This window comes from Oncorhynchus gorbuscha, linkage group LG13 (assembly GCF_021184085.1).
Source record: "Oncorhynchus gorbuscha isolate QuinsamMale2020 ecotype Even-year linkage group LG13, OgorEven_v1.0, whole genome shotgun sequence".
Classification (NCBI taxonomy): domain Eukaryota; kingdom Metazoa; phylum Chordata; class Actinopteri; order Salmoniformes; family Salmonidae; genus Oncorhynchus; species Oncorhynchus gorbuscha.
In genome coordinates this window covers 25,272,415-25,287,384 of record NC_060185.1, presented here as the reverse complement: position 1 = coordinate 25,287,384, position 14,970 = coordinate 25,272,415, and the positions used below count along the sequence as shown (strand labels likewise).

The following is a 14,970-nucleotide window of genomic DNA, read 5'->3' as shown; positions in this document are numbered from 1 at the left end:
TCCTCTCGGAAATTTTTCCTCCTGAGATGTTTCCATTTATACCTGTCTGTAACGAAACATGGGCAGGCTTCTAGGAAAATGGCCTGGTTGTGTTCCAGGTAGGTAGGCTCAAATGAATTACAATTAACATTTTTGTGGCCAACCGGTTTTTCAGTTGTTTGGTCTGCCAAGAATCAGATCAGTAGCATGACCAGGCCAACTAGACCAGTAACCACTGCAGACCAGAGGTATGGGGGTTTTCCAGGAGTGTGGAATAATGCTATTCGTGACATTATGGGAAACAAGACAGCTTGCTGCACTGTAACAAAATATTGTGCCCCTTTTACATAATTTTTTTAGGTAACTATTTGCATCAGCTTTGTTAAGTAAATCCAACAAGGAGGATCTTTTAAGTATAATATACTTCACTTTTAGTGTACTACAGACTCAAAAAAAATTAAGTGCAAACAACTAACTGGATCTCAAAAACTCCTTTCATTCAACTTAATTTTATCAGGTTCTGTGTGTGTCAGGATTTGGCCAGGGTTGTTCCGGTTTTTGGTCACTAGATGCCCCCATTGTGCCTTTTGACCTTTTGTTTTCCCTTGATCCCCATTATTATTTGCACCTGTGCCTCGTTTCCCCTGATTGTATTTAAACCCTTTGTTTTACTCAGTTCTTTGCTCTGTGTTTGTATGTTAGCACCCAGCCCTAGTACTCTGTGAACTCTTGTTGATCCCGGTGGACTCTCTTGTGGAATTCTGTTTTTTGTTCTTGTTTGTTTGTTTTTTGAGTATCTTTTGAGGCTTTTTGTGCTATACCTTCCACCTTGTGGATTTACCTTTTTGTCTTGGAGGATTACCTTTGTTCTTGTGGAATTCCTTTTGAGGTTGTGGAGTTACATGTTTTCCTGAAGAACTTCACTTTTTACTTCATTAAATACACCGTCTCAAGTACTGCTGTGTCTGCCTCATCTTCTGGGTTCTGCTGACTATTCGTGGCTCAGTTGGTTTAGTGACTGTTTCTCACTCCGGAGACCCGGATTCGTAACCGTGTCCTGACAGTGTGTAGCTGGTGAAGATGAGTCAGGGGCAGGACAGCAGATATGAGTAATGTACGTAATTTTACTCAACAATAATCACAATACAAGTCAAATAAATCCAAGGCCACAATAACGGACCGCAATACAATAAACAATCACTCACAAACAAACATGGGGGAACAGAGGGTAAATAATGAACAAGAAATTGGGGGATTGAAACCAGGTGTGTAAGACAAGGACAAAACAAATGGAAAATGAAAAGTGGATCGGCGATGGCTAGAAGGCTGGTGACGTCAACCGCCGAACGCCGCCCGAACAAGGAGAGTAACCGACTTCGGGCGGAAGTCGTGACAGGTTCAGAATGTTTTCTTTTTTTGATCTACTTAAGTTCTTCAAGTCCCAGAACTAATGTTATAAGTTTGATATACTTAAATGTAATCAGTTACATAACTAATATTGTAAGTTTAATTTGATAAATTGACTCAGTATCGTAATTTATATTATATGATTTATCTATAAATATTTTTGCTCAGTTACGTATGGTACTCAAGTTAGCCAAATGTATTTAAATTGGTTTCCTTCTACTAAAATATATACTCACAACTATAATTAAAAAGCTGATGCAAATAGTTACCTCAATATACTTGGGATAATTTACAAAAAATATTATTTCTATACATGGGAATATGCAAAAAGAAACAACAGTGTTTAAATTCAAACTTCAACACCTTGATTTTGAATAAATTAAATGTTATAATTTCTTCTTGAATCTCAAATAGCCCCTGAAAACCTACTCCTTAGGCATTTGTGGATAGCTCATTATTGTGTCATCTGTAAGCATTCTGGGTATAACTACACCTTGCCCCCTTAGGTAAAGTTACGTCCAGATAGCTTGAACCTGACTACACATCATTTCAGATCTTCACAACTGCATAAGGTTTAGGTGATAGTTTGGGATTAGCACTAGTGAAACCCTTATGGACATATTATTTCGATAGGTATAAGCATTCTGGGTATAACTCCACCTTGCCTCCTTAGGTAAAGTTACATCCAGATAGCTTGTACCTGACAAATAATCTCAGATATCCGCTAGTGCATATGGAGTCCATTTTTAAACAAAGCTGTTTTTTAAACAGGAATTGACAATGTCTCTTATGACTTCACCTGACAACTGTAGCTCCTATAAAACCTAGCAACTAGCTTTTCAGCTTACTGATGTCACGTGCTGACCTTTATTTCCTGTGTTTTGTATTTAGTTAGTATGGTCAGGGCGTGAGTTGGGTGGGCAGTCTATGTTTGTTTTTCTATGATTTGGGTATTTCTATGTTTCGGCTTAGTATGGTTCTCAATCAGAGGCAGGTGTCATTAGTTGTCTCTGATTGAGAATCATACTTAGGTAGCCTGGGCTTCACTGTGTCTTTGTGGGTGATTGTTCCTGTCTCTGTCTTTGCACCAGATAGGACTGTTTTGAGTTTTCACATTTCTTGTTTTTTTGTAGTCAGTTGTTCATGTGTACCTTAACGTATTAAAAAGAACCTTGGACACTTACCACGCCGCGTATTGGTCCTCTGATCCGTTTCGCCTCTCCTCTTCGGAAGAAGACAACTGAGTAGGGTTTAGACCACAGTTTGAGTGGCCCTTTGAGAGTTGTCATAGATATCTTTAGATATCTCTGAAAACAAGTAACTTCATCTTTAGAGCTCGACCCGTGGAGAGGTCCTGAGATCATCAAGTTCCAAGAATACTTTTTGGATCACCTCAAAGGTATATTTCAGTTCTTTGGGGTACCTTAGATTTAAGCCATAGATGAGGCCCATAAGCAACGTACATGACTGTGTAAGACTAGGAATACCAGCCAGGACCTCTGCTCCTTCGATGCAGATCCCATGCCCTATATTCTGGTGCAGATCCCATGCCCTATATTCTGGTGCAGATCCCATGCTCTATATTCTGGTGCAGATCCCATGCTCTATATTCTGGTGCAGATCCCATGCTCTATATTCTGGTGCAGATCCCATGCTCTATATTCTGGTGCAGATCCCATGCTCTATATTCTGGTGCAGATCCCATGCTCTATATTCTGGTGCAGATCCCATGCTCTATATTCTGGTGCAGATCCCATGCCCTATATTCTGGTGCAGATCCCATGCCCTATATTCTGGTGCAGATCCCATGCCCTATATTCTGGTGCAGATCCCATGCTCTATATTCTGGTGCAGATGCTTCACAGTGAACACCATCACATGCTGAATGAGGTTCTCTCGAATCATGGCGTAGTCAGCATCCTGAGTGAAATAATTAAGAAACAACAGACTAGGCTACTAGATTAACTGTGCAACTTCAGAGGAGAGCGAGGGAAAGAAAGGAAGATACCACATTTAGAGACAAATAAGGATACAAAAATAAAAACCTTTACCTTGCATTCTGTGATAAGGTCTTCAAACCCCTCGCCGAGGTACATGATCAGGCCACGGATCACACTGTCTCTTCTTTCCTGGATGGTGTTGCACTGTAATATGATATACAAATAATTGCATTTAATACTGGAAACAAAAACATACAGTATAACCTATATACTATTGTAAAGGTGTTACTGTGCATACCCCGTACAAAACTTCAAGGATTTTCTGCATGTCTGCCTTTACAGCTCCTCCTTTTGATTTAAACATGTACAATAGTTTTGGGCTATATTCGTCCAAATCAAATTTTATTGGTCACATATATATGATTAGCAGATGTTATTGTTATTGCTAATCATCAAATAACCAATCAGTTCCGACCGTGCAGTAATATCTAACAAGTAATATCTAACTGTCACGTTCTGACCTTAGTTCTTTTGTTTTAGTATGGTCAGGGCGTGAGTTGGGTGGGTTGTCTATGTTAGTTTGTCTATGATATTCTATTTCTGTATTTGGCCTGGTATGGTTCTTAATCAGAGGCAGCTGTCAATCATTGTCCCTGATTGAGAACCATATTTAGGGAGCCTGTTTTCCATTGTGTTCTGTTTAGTGTTGTGTTGCCCCTTACAGGACTGTTCGTTGGTTGTTTATTGTTTTGTTTTCAGTGTTCATTAAAATATTTAAAATATGATCACTTACCACGCTGCACCTTGGTCCTCCTCTCCTTCCCCAGACGACAAGCGTTACACTAACAAGTTAGACAACATATACCAGTGGAGGCTCCTCAGAGGAGGAAGGGGAGGACCATCATCCACAGTGAAATTTCAAACAAATAAAAATAGTGAAACATTAAAAAGGTTATCCTTTTTAGATTAAAACTATACTAAATATATTAATATGTCACCAAATAATTGATTAAAATACATGGTTTTGCAATTAAGATTTATAGAAACTTCAACAGCACTATCTGAGGTAGCACCATGGAGTAGCCGGAGGACAGCTAGCTTCTGTCCTCCTCTGGGTACTGTGAGAGAAATTACAAGATTATATTATAATACTTTTATTGCATCAAATGGTTGTTTTATGCAACATAATAGAGGGTTCTTACAACTATATTGTGTCTGTGTGAACTGAAAGTGGGCCTCTGGGAGATTTAACACTGACAGAAGATTTATGATGTCTTTGGGCAATACTGCATTCCAGAATATGAGTTAATGTTTCTGTTCTATAAGGTACCAGGGAGAGATGGCTCGGGGCCAGACCCTGGTTTCTACACAATGAGAATAGATTTTACAGCAGATACTGTCTGCTGAGAATTATAATTATCTTTCATACAAATCTTAACCTTGTGACCCATTCAATACATCTGTCTCTGTCTCTCCTCATTTGATAGTAAAGAAATGAACTACCACATTTGGCGATGGGGATGTGAATCTTCACTTGGTGACCGCTCCTAACGACCTGGGTAAATCGTGCACGAGGGATCCCTCAAACTTGGGATCTCATGGAGATTGCACTTCGGGAACGGAGCAGATGGACCCATCCATGATCAGAAAGACAGTGAGCCGAGTGGATACTACATTCCTTTTTTAAAGGAAGAGGTGAGAAAAACACGCAAAGTCGAGTTAAGAAAAACCTCTGTTACGTAGGCTCTGAGTGTGTACTCCTGTGTGAGGGTGGCACCTTGGAAGCATAAACAGGGCTGAGTCAGTGGAGGATTGATCATAGAGTAAGTCGACTCAATGGCACCAATCATTGGTCAGTTGAGGGTGACCTATAGCCGTCCTGATACTAACTTTATCACAGTGGGGATTGGTGCGTTCTGTAAGGGTGAGGGGCCAAGGTGACTGTGGGTTCTGTGTGGCGCACGGTACCTGGTGAAACCCTATTGGAAAGACCACATGCTGAATACTGTCTGTGTGACTCTCAGAAGTGGCGAATTCCAATTATTTTAAATGTGCTCGGCAAGTATGCCCTGGGTTTGGTCATTCAGAGTTAAACATCTTGTAACACTCGTCGTTGGAATGAGGTGTGGACCAAAGCGCAGCGTGGTAAGTGTTTATCATTATATTTATTAAACTGAGAACACTAAACAAAATAACAAAGGAGAACGAAACAAAACAGTTCTGTAAGGTGACATACACATAACAGAAAACAACTACCCAAACCACACAGGGGGGAAAAGGCTACCTATGTATGATTCTCAATCGGAGACAACGAACGACACCTGCCTCTGATTGAGAACCATACCAGGCCTAACACACAACCACAACATAGAAAAAAGAACAGACTACCCACCCAACTCACGCCCTGACCATACTAAAACAAAGACATAACAAAAGAACTAAGGTCAGAACGTGACACATCTAGAATATGTGTGAACTAGTTTTGGCCATTTAAAGTTAAAACATCCGGAATCTGTGTGAACTGGATGAAAACTAGATTCTGTGTACTAGTGAAGACCATTTATGATATAGTAGAAGATAGTAAGGTGCACCTGTAATTGTTTTAAATCTGTACCCCATTTTAGACGTATTGAAAGATGTAAATGTATGAGTTGCATTATCCTAGGAACTAACCATGAGATAGAAATGACAAAAATATCGAAATATGGATGATAAGCTTTGATATTCCTTCACTGCCCATCATAGAATACCACGGTTGGTATTGAGAGCGGGATAATATTTTAGAAAGTATCGATTGGTTTATACTTTCTGGGAGGCTTGATTTTGCCCTGGTTTCTGGGAGGTTAGAGAACCGTTGAGGATCCCATGACGGGCCAGTCATTGTCTGGGAAACAAAAGGTGCATTTTTTTGGTTCTGCTGGGAGTATGTTTGGAGAGCTGCTTCGTAGCTGTGGAGAGTCCTTGAAAATGCAAATGGGATGGTTGATGTGGGTACCTAAGAATTTATAACGTTCTATATGGATTCTGTGAAGATATGAAAATGTGATAAATTGTGATAAATTGTATGTGTGTATAATCGATTACTAGAGATTTTGATAAAGTAATAATTGGAATAGTAGTCATATATTACGGAGTAAATGCGATGTAATAAAGGCAGAATCAAAAGCTCAATACACCAGCGTAGTGATGTTAGCGACCTATTAACAGACAAGCAAAATCCATCAAATCAAAATTAGTAGATGTACTCAGCTTAAAGACACTAAACATACTATTTGTGAAGTAAATTGAGTATGTCGTATGCTTATTGGTATTAAGATCAAATTCATTGTTTTAACTAAATAAGATGTTAAGAAAATATTGAGCAATGTCATGAAGTAATGACTTTTAAAATAAAGTTGAGTGATATGTTATGTTGGTTGACAAATTTGTTGGTTGCGCTATCCTTATGAACAGCATAACATATCATTGTATCGAACATGCTAGTATATTGACTATTCACGTCATTCTTAGCCTAGCTAAATGGTAGAGTCATTGGGACATTGTTAAATGGGTCGCTTTGTAAATTAGCCAGGGAAATTTGTTTGGATTTCAGAGCACTGGACTGAATGTTCCACGTTGAATTTGTCCGATGTCAGTAAACGTTAGGGAGAAGAATGTAATTCAATTATTTCCCGTAGGAAAATTTGTCACCAACGCTTTGAATAACATGTAAAAAGCCTAATCGGCTCTGCTAGGTGAGTAATGTTGAAATGGAAAGTGAGGATGTGTTCTCTTGTTTATGTCTGGAAATAGCTAGCATGCGAACAAATTTATTATTATTATTTTTAACTCTGTTTATTAAGTTTTCACACACACACACACACACACACACACAAGACAAAGCAATATAAATAACATACTCAACTAGAAAAAAAAAGAAAAAAAATAGCTTTAAAGATACCATACTTTAGACAAGTTAAACACACCAGGCAGAAGGCTACAGAGGTTAAAGGGCAATCTATAGTACAGGGACAGAGCAACCACCTCACCATTGTTCCTGTAAACAGTCAAGGGATAAGGGTGGAGAAATGCAACCACTCACAGAGAGTCATGGCCACAGTCCGACCATCCACTGGACAGAAAAAAAGTTTACAATGCTTTAAAATAAAAGAATAAAATGATTATTCATGTATGCGTGAACAAAATGTAAAAATAACTGGGAAAAACAAGCTCACACTTCAGTCTCTGCCTGAGCAAGATGAACAAGGCATCTGCGGATCACAATCAATAAGCACATGGACCTTAATGCCCCCCCAGCAAAAACACAGAGAGAGGCTCCTCCAACCCTTAAGTCACAGACTTATTTTAATATTAATTGGAATGCCATCAGAGGATGGACTGTTTAATGTAAGACCGGAATGGAGCCCAAGCCTCATCAAACAGTTTGGGGTTCCCACGTGAATTACATTTTTTCTAGTTTCAGAGAGCACAACACATCCCTCACCCGATATTTATAAGATGGGGGAGCTGCCATCTTCCAGTTCTGTAGTATTAGCCGTCTAGCTAAAAGAGTTGTATAAGCAACAGTGACCGACTGGATTCTTGATAGGGGGTACCCATGGGCAGTACTCCAAAAAGGGCTGTAAGGGGAGACGGATCTATAACAGTGTCATATATATCAGAGAAACATTTAAATATTAATTCCCAGAAACCTGACAGTTTATGACAGCCCCAAAACATATGCAACAGTGTGGCTGGTTCCACTTTACATCTGACACAGGTAGGATCAAAATCAGGGAATATTCTTCCAAGTTTGGCCCCCGACCAGTGGATACGGTGAACCACCTTGAATTGAATGAGGCTGTGTCTAGTGCTAAAGGAGGACGAGTGCACCCTGTGTAGCACAGATTCCCAGGCGTCTTCCCCAAGTTCCTCCCTCATATCCTTTTCCCATCGAGTCTTTAAAGGCACCAAAGAAGGGTTCTGTAAGTCATGAATGATTGCATATACATCTGAAATTGCGCCCCGTCACCCTGTTACGGGGGCTGAGTCACTGGCTTGCTGGGGCTCTCTCGTGCCGTCCCTGGGGGGGGGGTGCGTCACCTGGGTGGGTTGATTCACTGTTGTGGTCGGCCTGTCTGGGTTCCCCCCTTGGGTTGTACCGTGTCGGAGATCTTTGTGGGCTATACTCGGCCTTGTCTCAGGATGGTAAGTTGGTGGTTGAAGATTTCCCTCTAGTGGTGTGGTGGCTGTGCTTTGGCAAAGTGGGTGGGGTTATATCCTTCCTGTTTGGCCCTGTCCGGGGGTGTCCTCGGATGGGGCCACAGTGTCTCCTGACCCCTCCTGTCTCAGCCTCCAGTATTTATGCTGCAGTAGTTTGTGTCGGGGGGCTAGGGTCAGTTTGTTTATCTGGAGTACTTCTCCTGTCCTATTCAGGTGTCCTGTGTGAATCTAAGTGTGCGTTCTCTAATTCTCTCCTTCTCTCTTTCTTTCTCTCTCTCGGAGGACCTGAGCCCTAGGACCATGCCCCAGGACTACCTGACATGATGACTCCTTGCTGTCCCCAGTCCACCTGGCCATGCTGCTGCTCCAGTTTCAACTGGCCTGGGCCCTAGGACCATGTCCCAGGACTACCTGACATGAGGACTCCTTGCTGTCCCCAGTCCACCTGGCCATGCTCCTGCTCCAGTTTCAACTGACCTGAGCCCTAGGACCGTGCCCCAGGACTACCTGACATGAGGACTCCTTGCTGTCCCCAGTCCACCTGGCCATGCTCCTGCTCCAGTTTCAACTGACCTGAGCCCTAGGACCGTGCCCCAGGACTACCTGACATGATGGCTCCTTGCTGTCCCCAGTCCACCTGACTGTGCTGCTGCTCCAGTTTCAACTGTTCTGCCTTATTATTATTTGACCATGCTGGTCATTTATGAACATTTGAACATCTTGGTCATGTTCTGTTATAATCTCTACCCGGCACAGCCAGAAGAGGACTGGCCACCCCACATAGCCCGGTTCCTCTCTAGGTTTCTTCCTAGGTTTTGGCCTTTCTAGGGAGTTTTTCCTAGCCACCGTGCTTTTACACCTGCATTGTTTGCTGTTTGAGGTTTTAGGCTGGGTTTCTGTACAGCACTTTGAGATATCAGCTGATGTACGAAGGGCTATATAAATAAATTTGATTTGATTCAGCTCCAAGATGCTCTCTATAGCTGTATTCGCAGGCCTATTGGGAAATCCAGGTGTGTTAGCCCTGACAAAGTTTCTAATCTGGAGATAGCGGAAAAAGTGGGATTGGGGAGATTGAACTTTTCCTGCAGCTGAGAAAAAGAGGCAAATGTATCATCAAAGAATAATTGGGCTAGCGAGGAGAGGCCTAGTGAGTGCCAAATGCCAAAAGCCCCATCATTCAAAGATGGAGGAAATAAAATGTTCTGATTGATTGGGCCTGAGAGAAAAGCCTCGGAGGCTAAAGGCTAAACGGAACTGACTCCAAATTTTATGAGACTGCTTTACAATTGGGTTGACACACCTTTTGCCTAGGGACACTGGGAGAGACGAGCACAGCACAGAGGAAAGTGCTGCAGGTTTACACGATTCAGACTCCATCTGGACCCAGAGTGGTCTAGGGCCAGTAGGATCAGTCTGCAGCCAGTACAGAACGGTTCTGAAATTTGCAGCCCAGTAGTATGTCTGAGAATTTGGTAGAGCTAAACCCCCCAATGACCTAGGCTTCTGTAAATGTTTTCTACCAATCCGTGGTACCTTGCCATCCCAAATAAAATGCATGAATGTTTGATCTAGTGAAATAAAAAAAGATTTTGGAATAAAAGTGGGTAAACATTGAAATAAATATAAAAATTTGGGCAACACATTAATTTTAATGACATTAATTCTTCCGATAAGAGAAAGGGGTAGTGAATTTCAAAAAGTAAAAGATTGTTTCAATCTGTCTGCTAGAGCAACAAAGTTTTCCTGAAACAAATTTGAATATTTCCTTGTCACTTTTACTCCCAAGTGAATTGATCCCGGACAATCCTAAACTGAGAACTTGTAAAAGAGCACTTTAAAGCAGTCTTGTTTACCGGAAAAAGCTCACTCTTGCCTAGATTCAGCTTGTACCCTGAGATTGATCCAAACTTTTTAAGAACAGATAGGGCACGTGGCAATGATGTATCGGGGTTAGAGATAAACAAAAGGAGGTCGTCAGCATATAGCGAGACTTTCTGCTCCCAGCCCGCCCTGATTATTCCTTGAATGGCATCATTAGAGTGTAGTGCAATGGCGAGAGGCTCGATTGCCAAAGCAAACAACAAGGGGGAGAGTGGGCAACCCTGTCTGGATCCGCGGTGCAAGGGAAAATAGTCAGAGGACAAGTTATTAGTCCGTACCGAAGCCATGGGGGAAAAATAAAGAATCTTATCCACGCAATGAATTTGGGGCCAAAGCCAAATCTATAAAGGGCAGCTGTTAGGTAATCCCACTCAACGCGGTCAACCGCTTTTTTGGCATCAAGTGAATCCACCACCTCCGGGTCGTCCGACGCTCGGGAGTACAGTATATTCATAAGGCGCCTAATATTGAAAAATAAATGCCTATTTCTCACAAAGCCAGTCTGGTCAGAGTGTATTACTTGGTGCAGCAAGCCTTCCATACGGATGGCTAAAAGCTTAGCTAGGATTTTGTAATCACAGTTTAAAAGCGAGATTGGGCGATAGGATCCACATTCCAGGGGGTCTTTGTTTTTCTTTAGTAGTAATGAAATTGAAGCCCGATAAAGACTAGGCGGTAGCTTTGAAGTATTGAGGCACTCTGCAAATAGTCGAGACAAGAATGAGCAAAGCAGACCAGAAAACGTCCTGTAAAATTCGATTGGAAAACCGTCCGGACCCGGTGATTTACCACTTTTCATTGCAGACACTGCTGTTGCAATCTCCTCAAGCGTAAATTCTTCTTCTAGACAGTCATGGGAGTCTGTATCAATTGAAGGCATATTCAAGCCATAAAAGGAGTCAATCAGCAAGGGGTCTTGAGGGGATTCAGAGGTGTATAGCGCAGAGTAAAATTGTTTAAATTGATCATTGATCTCTTTATGTATAACTGTGGTGGCACCAGACGGTGTCCTTATTTGTGGGATTAAACGTGAGGCCTCAGATTTACGGATCTGATGCGCAAGGATTTTACTGGCCTTGTCGCCTTGTTCATAGACTTTGTAACGAGCTCGCAAGAGTAACTGTTCAGGTTGATTGGTAGAAAGCTCATCAAATTCAGATTGGAGTAGTTGGCACTCTTTATGCATATCAGAGGAAGGATCCGTAGCATACTTCTCATCCAGTGTGGCTATGGACTTGCTCAGGTCCTGAAGTCGCTGGTAGCGAACTCTGTTTTGGTTGGCTGTATAAGAAATCATTTGACCACATAGGTATGCTTTGAGAGACTCCCATATGGTAGAGCAGGACATACCTGGTGTTGAATTAGTTTCTAGGAATAAGGTGCTTTCAGAAGAGATGAAATTGACAAACTCCTTATCTGAGAGTAAAATGGGGTTGAGACGCCAACTGATAACACATAGGAGGTCGCTGGGGAAACTCTAGTTCAAGCACTAATGGTGAATGGTCAGAGATAACAATACTCTCGTAAGTACATTGCCTAAGGTTAGGTAGAAGTTTTTTGTCCAAAAAGGATAGGATAAGTATTCCCCCCCCCCCTTTAAGATTTAGATACACTATTGTAAAGTGACTGTTCCACTGGATGTCATAAGGTGAATGCACCAATTTGTAAGTCGCTCTGGATAAGAGCGTCTGCTAAATGACTTAAATGTAAATGTAATGTAAAAAAAAAGAAGTAATCAATCCGGGAGTATGTTTGATGAATATGAGAATAAAAGGAATACTGTCTATCTTTAGGATGTAGGAAACGCCAGACTTCAAACATAGCATATTTCTGAAGAAAGGATTGAATAAGTAGGGCACATTTAGATGGGCCTGTATTTGTTTGTGAGGACTTGTCAAGAACTGGGGACATTTTACAGTTGAAATCCCCCCCCCTAAAATCAGCAAATGAGAATCTAAATTGGGAATAGCAGACAGAAAGGAAGAAATGAAACTTGTGTCATCCCAATTGGGAGCATAAACACTAGCCAAAACAAGAGGGGTAGAAAACAGTTAATAATATAATAATATATGCCATTTAGCAGACGCTTTTATCCAAAGCGACTTACAGTCATGTGTGCATACACAGGTTACTATGACGTATCGTCCCTTAGGATCAGCAATAACCTCAGAAGCTACAAAGGGAGTAGCTTTATCAACCAGAATAGCAGCACCTCTTGATTTACTATGAAAGTTTGAGTGGAACACTTGACCAACCCAGTCCTTATGCATCCTAAAATGCTCACCAGTCCTCAAGTGAGTCTCTTAGAAATGCAATATTTGCATTCAAACCCTTTAAGTGTGTCAACACCCTCTTACGCTTCACCGGGTTGTTAACCCCTTTGGTATTCCAAGAAATGTACTTGATCGTATCATTTCGGCCCCCCTGGGCATTCCCGTTATTCAACCCTGTTATTAGAGCATAGAATGGAAAAGCAATGAGCGCCCCAAACCCCCCAGAATAACCTGTCTCAGAGTAATAATGTACGGTGGTAAATGTTTGGAAAAAGTACAGGAAAAAAATAACAAAAATAAAAAGACAGAATGACAACATTAGAACTGAACAATTCAACCTGCCCCCCACCCCCTTCCCCCCATCCCAGACAAAACCTCCCCAAACGAGGTACAAGCCTAAATAGAACATGTTCTCTTCGCACAGTATGTCTGTGAGAGTGCGGTCTTAAACCTAAACCCACAGTCCCGCTCTTTAAAGTCACGTTTTGTTAGTGGATCAAGCAGCAAAAAGAAAGATTTGTATGTATTTTTTCAAATAAAAAAAAGGCGAATCCCTTGTGCAAACGGAATGACAAAAGCACCACTTGTAGATGTATATAATTGTATTCCCAGTCTTATAACAGGCATTGAGAGAGAAAATAAATCAAATGTATAAAGGCTCTCAGCCAAAAATCTAATTTGAAGTAAGGAAATCGTAGTAAGACAATCAAAAATAATAGTAATTATATTAGTAGTCTAGTTGAAGCTGAGACAGCTTACAACCAATACCAAAAAACTACGTGTGCTCAACGTTGAACGTTTGCTGGGCATAAATGACGCTCAAAACTTTTAAAATTAAAGTGAGGCCTCAAAAACCGTGTAGCCTCGGGAGACATTTACTGTTTACTGGGTCAATGCAAACGGATGCAGTAAACAAATAACCAAAAATATTTTGGGTCACTGAGACAATGTGTAAACAAACTAAATAGGTGAGCGAGATAAGGCACGCACACTAGATGATCAAAACATTAGATCACATCAAATAAGCCTGAATAGTTTCCCCAAGTATACAAGACTAGCCTGTTATATCTAAACATAATTGTACCACAAGTGGGTTACTTACTATCCACAGTTCGCAAGCAACAGTTGCTGAACTGTGAGCATATTCAATACTTCTTGAATGTGACGTTGAATGTGAGCCATAGCCTCATCCGGAGATTCAAATGTGTAGTCTTTACCCTCATGAGATATCCATAAACTGGCGGGAATCCCAGTCCATACTTCACACTTGGATGGTCCCGAAGTACTCGTTTGGCCTGTCCGAAAGCTGCACGCTGCCTGGAAACAGTGGGGGAGCAGTCCTGGTAGATGGAAAAGCTTTGTCCTTGAAAGCTCAGAGTGGTATTGCGGGCTCGCAGGAGAATCTCCATCTTCTCATGACGAAGAATTATGTCACGGGGCCTCTCCCCATCCCGGGGCTTTGGGCGCAGCGACCGGTGGGCTCGATCAATCAGGGGCTTTTCATCTAAGGCAAGAACATCCTTCAGCAGCCCTGAAACGAAATCCGTGGCATGATGCATTTCCGTGGACTCTGGGACCGATACAAGTCTCAGATTATTGCTGCGAGAGAATCCCTCTAGACTCACACAGCTCTCCTTCACCTTTTTCAAATCCGCAGCTAGGCGTTTAACTTCAGCCTCCAGGGATGTAGTTAAATCGGAGACATTAGTAGCGGAGGTCTCCAGTGCTGCAATGGTTGTAGTGTGTGACGCAGTTGTTGTTTTGAGAAATGTGATTGCTGACACAGTTTTGTTCCGCAGGATGGTTAAATCTGCTTTTAAAGTATCAGAAACCTCCACCTCGAGAATGTTCATTTCAGCGCTGCCAGGCCAAGCCGCGCTCCCGGGTAAAGTGTGCTTCCCCGGGCCCTCAGACTCAGGAGAGGGCGGTGATGAGAGCTGGTCTTGTAGGCCGGGTTTTCTCAAAGTCATGCTTTTGGCCTTATGTTTGGTCGACATGCTGACATTCGGAAGCAAAGTAGTCTTGGTTTTTACGGAAAGGGATCACCAAATGAATACCTGAAAATAAATACGGTTCTGCTGCACATAAACTCTAAGAATATCACGGGAGCAAACGGAAAACACGTCATTCGCACATGGCGTCCCCTACCATCCCCCCTGCGAACAAAATTTAGCCAGTTAGCTTGGGTGCTTGACTGCCTTTGTGAGAATCAAGGACAGTGGATATCAGGTAACATTAAAATTGGCAGTATAAACTCAGCAAAAAAAGAAAAGTCCTCTCATTGT

The 14,970-nt window shown here is 41.8% G+C and overlaps 1 pseudogene; it reads right to left on the bottom strand.

Moving 5' to 3' along the window:
• LOC123992259 overlaps positions 1-14,682 on the bottom strand; it is a 42,847-nt pseudogene extending 28,165 nt beyond the window's left edge.
• Positions 14,683-14,970: the final 288 nt, after the last annotated feature.